The following is a 9006-nucleotide window of genomic DNA, read 5'->3' on the forward strand; positions in this document are numbered from 1 at the left end:
ATATTTGTCCAAAGAGAAGCAGTGTTATTTATTGTGAACGCTAGTATGTAAGTGTAAAGTGTGTAAACTGCCGGTTGTAAATTGCATTCCCTGAGCTGTAAAAAGCGCTAATATCACCATATTTTAATTTTTTTTATTTCATACTTACCTGCATGTCAGCTTGTGTGTTTATTTATTGGGGAAAAATAACACTTTTTAATGTAAATGTCATATTTCTTTCCTTTCCTTTCATGAGGTTTTGTTTACTTGTTACTGACTCATTGACCAAATGGATTTTCCTCAGTCATTCTGCTACATACACATCGCTATTCTCCGAACGTTCACAAAACACAAACCTTCTGGGGTTTTTTTCTTTAAAGTTATTTATCTATCTTTTAATCTTTATATATTTCGTTATAAAACAAACGGAAAAAACGAACTTTGCTTCATTTTTTATCGTAAATGTGCCACACGTTTTATGCCAACAGAGCATTTTATGTCTCAGAGCTCGCGCAGTACAACACTATCAATCAATCAGGGCCAGTGATAGCTCAGTGGTTAAGGTACTAGACTAGTAAACCGAAGGTTGCCGGTTCAAGCCCCGCCACCACCAAGTTGCCACTGTTGGGTCCCTGAGCAAGGCCCTTAACCCTCAATTGCTCATCGTGTTCCGCTCCTTGTGTAAGTCGCTTTGGATAAAAGCGTCTGATAAGTGCTGAAAATGTAAATGTGAGAGAGAGAGAGAGAGAGAACAGAACAGGATCAGATCAGTTTCACTTCTGCTGAACTAAAGGAGAGAGATTTTGAGATTTTACATTATTTTATTTATCAATACATCATATACAACAAACCTCTACAGAAATTTTTTTTTAAAAACCCTACACCCCCCTTTGTTCAGTTCTTACCAACATAAATATATACATAGATACTTAATTTTCATATATAAACCACCAGTTCCTCCTCATACACAGAACACAGTACTTCATCAACACACCAACATTCTTCAAACCTTATTAAATTATTAATTAGTTTATAATATGCATACTCGATTTTTAATCGTGCACAAATTAAACTTTTTAGCATTTCATCTGGGTCGGTAAGGCCATGTCGTCTTATTTTATTTCTTCTTGTCAGCCATGTAGCTAATTTGGCTTGACCAAACATAAAGTTCATTAAACAACATTTAAATCTTTGGTTATAATTGTACCTAGGTCCCAGTATATATAGTCCAAAATTGAATTCTACTCCAAAACTCAAACAGAGTCTGTGTAAAAAACCAAACAACACATTCAAACGTGAACAGTCTACAAAAAGATGCTGTACAGAGTACAAAAAGGGCAAGAGCAAGGCTCCACTCTTACTCCAGTTCACTTTGGCAGATGATGCACTACTATATGTGCATAAACAATCCTCTATTTGTTGTACATCTTCTTGGCCGCACACAAAAACAGATACATCATCCGCATAGGCCGAGACCGAAATACGGGCTGACCCTTGTAAACTTACTCCATTCACCTTTTTTCTCACTAACCGCAAAAAAGGCTCAATGGCAAGGGAGTAAAGCTGACCTGACATTGCACATCTTTGTCTAATTCCTCTCCCCAACTCAATAGGCCCAGCTAGTCCCCCTCCCACCTTCACGAGACAATAGGCACCAGTGTACAGCAGCTTAACACACCGAAGAAAGTTCTCTCCAAAGCCAAAATTTAAAAGCGTGTTAAAAAGATAGCCATGATCAACACGATCAAAGGCTTTTTCCTGGTCTATGGAAATCAGGCCAAGATCTATAGGAAGCCTTTTTGACAGTTCTATAATGTCTCTTATTAAAAACAAATTATCAGTTATTGAACGACCAGGAATACAGTACGCTTGGTCTCGGTGTATGATGGTGTGCAAAATGCTCTTTATTCTATTTGCCAGAGCCTTTGAAAAGATTTCACACAATAGTGCCACAGGACGCCAGTTTTTGAGCTCACATAGGTCCCCTTTTTTGGGGCAACAAAGTCAGTACTGCTCTCCTGCAACTGAGCGGGAGCTCACCTATTTGTATACATTCTAAAAACACATTAAATAAGTCTTGGCCAATCTGTTTCCAAAAAGTCTTATAAAAGTCCACCGGCAGGCCGTCAATGCCAGGGGTACGACCTGATTCCATTTTAAAAGCAGCATTTTCAAGCTCTTCTAAGGTAAGGGGAAGCTCCAATGAATCCTTATCTTCCTCATCCAGTATGGGTCTGTCTGCCAATAATGTGTCAGCACAAGCATCATCACACTGCTCTGCTTTGTATAAGTCAGAATAAAATTCAACAGCCCTTTCTCTCATTTCACCTATTTCAGAGGATAAACGGCCATCTGACATGTACAATGCATGTATTTGCTTACTCTCACTATACTTCTTTTCTAGATTAAAAAAGAATGAGCTTGGAGCATCCATCTCCTTTAACGTCTTAAACCTAGCCTTAACAAGAGCACCTTTTGCTCTATCAAGGAGAAAGGCACTCACATCACGTCGCAATTCCTCTAGCTCAGCCTGTAGACCCTCTCAGGTTTGGCCCACAATTTGTTGTTGCATCTGAGCTATATTACGTTCAAGGGCTGCAAGTACTCTTTTGTTTTCTGCTGTGGTATACGATGTACTGTATATTGCTGACAAAACAGCTTAATCTGGGCTTTTCCAACATCCCACCATTGTCTAAGTGAGTTAAAATCAGCCTTCCTTTCAGACCACTTATTCCAAAAAGTACAAAAGCTAGAGCAAAAATTATCATCTTGTAACAGCTTTACATTAAATTTCCAGTAAGCTGCTTGTTTATGATTAGACATGACAGCTAAATTTATAATAACAGCACTATGATCCGAAAAACTGATTGGCTCAACGGAGGCACTAACAAGCCTATTACAGTGTGAATTTGACATGTAAAAACGGTCCAGACGAGCAGCACTTGTTTTCCCCCCAACTGTTTTTATCCATGTGAACTGCTTAAGAGTAGGATGTTTTATTCTCCAACAATCAGTCAGGTTAAATTCTTTAAATATGTCCTTTAATACACTAACTGACATCATATGAGGCTCCTCTCCATTCCTATCCATTATAAAATCTAGAGTACAATTCCAGTCACCTCCCAGTACAAGGATAGCATCCTGATTACACTGACCTAGTTCTTTTCTCAGTGTAGTGAATAGAACTCCCCTTTCCCTACCTATGTTTGGTGCATAAACGTTCACAAACCTATATTCTTGCTCATGAATTTTCGCATTAATTATTAACATGCGTCCTTTACAAACTTCCTTTTTTGATATTAAGCTAAAAGATAATCCAGGAGAGATTAAAATGGCTAGACCTGCACTTCTGCTTGTCCCATGTGTTAAATACATGGGACCTTTCCACCACATTTTCCACTGTATTTCATCACTTTCATCACTGTGGGTTTCCTGCAAAAACAACACATCCAGCTTTTTATACTGTATGTGCTGATCAAGCATTCCACGTTTATTAACATCTCTAGCACCATTTATGTTTAGAGACCCTATGTGTAAAGAATGCATAGTGAGGAAAAAGAAAAAGCCAGAAACAGAAACGTTTATAGTATATAACAAAAATAGACAAGACCTATCCATCTTAGGAGTTATTGCAGACTTTTACGCACTGCCATTGTCCACTTTTTTAAACGGAACCTTCTTTTTGGTGAAAGCATCTTAATAGTCTCATTTTTGGCCACATGCTGCACTGACCGAATAAACTTATGTGAGTCTGGGAAAAAATTGCTTAAACACACATTTCTTTTCCCTTTTGTAACCTTCAGAAAAGTGTTTATCTCCGAGAGTGAATACATTTCGCCCGACTCCCCCAACCTTGTACTTGATGTCCCGGCCTGAGCCGCCAATTCTGGCAGACTAGGCAGACTAGCTGGTATCTCGGACATCCCCGAGCAATCCGACAACACACTCTCTTTTTCCGAATCAAACTCAACTTCTACTGGTTCGCAAAACCCTTCCTCGTGTGCAGTGCTATCTATGCTTAAATTCTGCTCCAAAACAGGGTCTTCATCTTCTCTCCCTTTCTTATCAGTTTTACGTTTAGCTTTTTGGTGGCTGCTATTACCGTTTTTAAGAGGATCACAATCAGAAGTATTATTGTTTATCTTTTTATCCTTTTCATTATTTTTGATAGTGTTATTGACACAATGAGGATCCACCTGAGTCTGTTCCTCTATTTGGAGCCCAACTTCACCCCCTTCCACAACATCAGTACTTGCAGAACCAAGCCTGCTATCGGCTCCTGAAGCCTGAGCCACTTCCCCACCACTTCTATCTACCTCTTGGCCCTCAGATGAGGTCCCTTTATCAGTTTCTAAATCCTGTTGCTGTGCTGCTACATGTGGGCAGCCAAACTGTTTGTGTCCAATATCGCCACACTCAAAACATCTGGGACGTTCAGTTCACAACAGTTCTCTCATTATTACTTCATTTTTAATAAACGGAGGAACGTTTGAGACAACAACACGGGTAGCAGGTGCACTCAGCGGGCTGACCTGCACCATCACTCCTCGTATCTAGATTCCCGATTCAATCAGTTGATTCACACAAGTCTCCTTCTCTAAGAACACCACCATCGCTTTATTCATGCGAGAAGCTGAATAAATATTCTCACATCCTACCTGCTCTCCGACCGCTAACAGCACGTCTTCTACCGTCACTCCACTCCACTCCACACACCTGACGCCATGGCGTAGAGACAGCGTCTCCACGCCGGCCTCGTTGGCCATGTCGGCCAGCCTGGCACAAAAACCTCCACCAGCTAAAGCGATCGGTCACCTTCTTACACTACTAATATGCTAACACTAACAAAATAAAATAAAATAAATAAAGTAGATGAAGGTAAGAAAGTTAGCAAAGCCAGAAAAAACTCCACACATCGCCATGGAAAATCCGCGCATGCGCAGAGAGTTGAAATCAGGAGAGAGAGTGAGTGAGAATTCTAAACAACAGCAAGAAATATGAGCTCCTGAAATTTTAAGCTTTTTTGTTGATTTTTTGGACATATACGACGGTTAGCAGTAATCTAAACTCTGGATGAATATATCAGGCACATTTAGAGCAATTTTTGGATCCATCAACTAAAAAGAAGAAGAAGAAATACAACTAACAAGTTTAACCTTTCAACTCAGGCCCTCTCAGTCAAATCAAAACAACAGAGACTGACTAACAGACAGAGGAAAAAAATGGAGAAATCTGGAAAAAAACAAGAAAATCACAGGAAAACAACAACCAATCAACAAACCAGGCTGAGTTGGCTAATAAGAAAGGGGGTAAGCTTATTTTTGTGTATATTTTTGTGTATTTTAAACATTTATAAGGACTGTTAGCTGTAACTCAGTTAGATAGAATCTTCAACTGCCACCAACTGCCATTAGAATCTGTGTCAGTTTGAAAATGAACACAATACTGAGCCAGCAAACTGAGCACAGCCTCAGCTCTCTAACTATCAGCTACCCTGAAGAGGCCAACAGTGAGAGTAAAAAGAAAAAATACAAGGCAGAAATACTGAGAGAACACCCTGAGACACTCCGAGCTGATTTCACTCTGGTCAATGGAAGAGAAGTTAAATCTGACCTGGTGTTCTACACTGATCACCCAGATATCTGGCACACTACTCTTCTAGCTGACCAGAGGAACTATAAAATGTGTGGAAACAAAACAATTAGACAGCTGTACCTTGACACCACACCTAAATTTAACGTAAATTTTTATAAAACTGGAACCATTATGATCCAGGGACCTGAAATACAACTTCAGAAATTTGAAAAGGACTTCCAAAGACTGAGGTCAGTTGTTGAAAGAAACAAACCAATTCAGGCCCCTACATCCAGTGCTGTGCTGTCTACCACACCCCCACACTCAGCTTCCAGCCCTCTTCTAGCAGCCTGTTCCAACACAGCCTCAACTACCACCAGCCCTGCAGCGCCCAGATCACCCGCTACAGTCAAGCGCATTCAGGACTGCCTCTCACTCCTAGAGATGGAGTTAATAGAGATGAAGGAAAGTAAACTTCATGGTGTAAAGATAACACCAACACTCACTGTCCCCCAAATTACAGGGAAATTATTATATTAATTGAAACATGGTGTAAAGATAACACCAACACTCACTGTCCCCCAAATTTATAATATGGTATAAGGACAATTTATCACCATATTTGTCAGAAACCAAAAGACATTCAACACATATTTGGCTAAAATTAAATAAAAACATAATTGAATGTGAAAATGACCTGTACATATGTGCAGCTTACACCCCCCCTCTGGAGTCTCCGTACTATCAGGACTGTTTCTTTGAGAATCTTCAGCAAGAAATCAGACATTTTCAGGCCCAGGGGAATGTCATGCTTGTTGGAGATTTAAATGCCAGAACAGGCAATGAGAACGATACCATCGATTCTACTGGTAACAAATATATATTTAAACAAACATCCATCAACTTCAGCACTATCTGCTCCAAAAGAAACAGTCCTGACCACGCCCTGAACAGGAATGGTAAAGAACTAGTGCACCTCTGTCGATCCTCAGGTCTGTATATTCTTAACGGTAGGATCCGAGGGGACTCTTTAGGGAGGTTTACATACTGTTCAGCTCTTGGAGCTAGTGTAGTCGACTATGCGATCACTGACATGGACCCCTCCACTATTAGTGCGTTCACTGTCAGACCACAACTCCCACTTTCTGATCACTGTCAAATTAATGTTTATCTTAAACGAATCAGTCAGCATCAAATCATGAAATATGAGCCCTGCAAAACATCCCAGTTAAACTGAACATTCAGATGGAATCATGACAGCGAAGCTAAATTTAAATCCGCTGTTGGTTCCTCAAAAATCATTAATCATATTAACAAATTTTTATTAGAATCATTTGAATTAAACCAATCAGGTGTTGATGGAGCTGTTTCACAAATTAATGGAATATATTATAAATCCGCTAAAATTGCAGGTCTCAATTTTATAAACACCAAACCAAACCAAAAAGCACAAAAGGAAGAATGGTTTGATGAAGACTATAATCAGGCAGACATTAAGACATCTATCAAACCAAAAACACAGAGAACCAAACAATAATCAAATTCGATCAAATTATGCTACAACTCTAAGAGAATATAAAAAGATTTTACGACATAAAAAACACATCTATTATACTCAGTATCTACAGAAAATTGAAAACTCTATTGACCAAAATCAATTCTGGGAACTGTGGAAGAACCTGAGCAACAAAAACCCACATAATCTGGCCATAGAAAATCCAAATACCTGGAAAAATCACTTTGAACAATTATATGAGCAATTACCACCAGATGATCTCAATTCAGAACAGCAAAAAATCATAGAAAATATAAATATATTAGAATCTACCACAAAAAACTATCAGAACCCAATTGATTACCAAATTTCACAGGAAGAATTGAATACCCAAATTAAAAAACTCAAATCCAGAAAAGCCTGTGGACCTGACAGCATCAGAACGGAGATGCTGAAGTGCAGCAGTCCTCAGCTACAGCAGGCTCTGCTCAGGTTGTTCAATATCATTCTCCAGTCCGGCTGCTTTCCTGAGATCTGAGGTTGGTACATTACACCACATTACATTTGATGATTAATGATCATATTCACACCATCATGTACATTTGATAATTGAAGTAGAACAGTTCTAGTAGATATTAGTAGAAAAAGAAAGTACACATAGCTTTTTCTGTACATGCAGTAGTGGAGTATCATTTTATTTTCTCCTCTGAATGCGCAGGTGTTTTTCAAGACGACTCCAGTCACAAAAACTATTAAAAATGCTGCTTCCAGTAAAACTTCATCCGCACTAAAAGCAGCAATATGGGTCATCCTCTTATGTGAATGCGCTGGTGTGGTGTACTTAAAGAATATTCCTTTCACTAAAGTTATTTTCAGACAGTGAACGGTGATATTACTTCTCTCTTGTGTGAATGCGCTGGTGTTGTTGGAGAACATAATTATGCAATAAAATACTTCCCACACTCTTAACAGTGATGTAGTTTTTCTATGTGAATACGCTGATGCCGTTTGAGATTATTTTCATGAGCAAAAATCTTTCCACACTCTGAGCAGTGATACGGCTTCTCTCCTGTGTGAATACGCTGGTGTACTTTAAGGGCACCACTGTGAGTAAAACTCTTTCCACACACTGAGCATTGATGCGGTTTCTCTCCTGTGTGAATACGCTGGTGTACTGTAAGGGCACTACTGTGAGTAAAACTCTTTCCACACACTGAGCAGTGATACGGTTTCTCTCCTGTGTGAATACGCTGGTGTTTTTGAAAGGTACCATGTTCAGCAAAACTGTTTCCACACTCTGAACAGTGATACGGTTTCTCTCCTGTGTGAATACGCTGGTGTACTTTAAGGGCACTACTGTGAGTAAAACTCTTTCCACACTCTGAGCAGTGATACGGTTTCTCTCCTGTGTGAATACGCTGGTGTTTTTGAAAGGTACCATAATCAGCAAAACTGTTTCCACACTCTGAACAGTGATATGGTTTCTCTCCTGTGTGAATACGCTGGTGTACTTTAAGGGCACTTCTGTGAGTAAAACTCTTTTCACAAACTGAGCAGTGATACGATTTCTCTCCTGTGTGAATACGCTGGTGTACTTTAAGGGCATTACTGTAAGCAAAACTCTTTCCACACTCTAAACAGTGATATGGCTTCTCTCCTGTGTGAATGTGCTGGTGTTGTTGGAGTGTAGTCTGACGAGAAAAACTGATTCCACACTCTGAGCAGTGATATGGCTTCTCTCCTGTGTGAATACGCTGGTGTTGTTGGAGATTACTCTGTGTAGTAAAACTCGTCCCACACTCTGAGCAGTGATATGGCTTCTCTCCTGTGTGAATGCGCTGGTGTTGTTTGAGATGACTCTGCGTAGTAAAACTCTTCCCACATTCTGAGCAGTGATATGGCTTCTCTCCTGTATGAATGCGCTGGTGTCTTTGGAGATTACTCTGCATAGTAAAACT

This window comes from Trichomycterus rosablanca, unplaced genomic scaffold, assembly GCF_030014385.1.
Source record: "Trichomycterus rosablanca isolate fTriRos1 unplaced genomic scaffold, fTriRos1.hap1 scaffold_230, whole genome shotgun sequence".
Classification (NCBI taxonomy): Eukaryota; Metazoa; Chordata; class Actinopteri; order Siluriformes; family Trichomycteridae; genus Trichomycterus; species Trichomycterus rosablanca.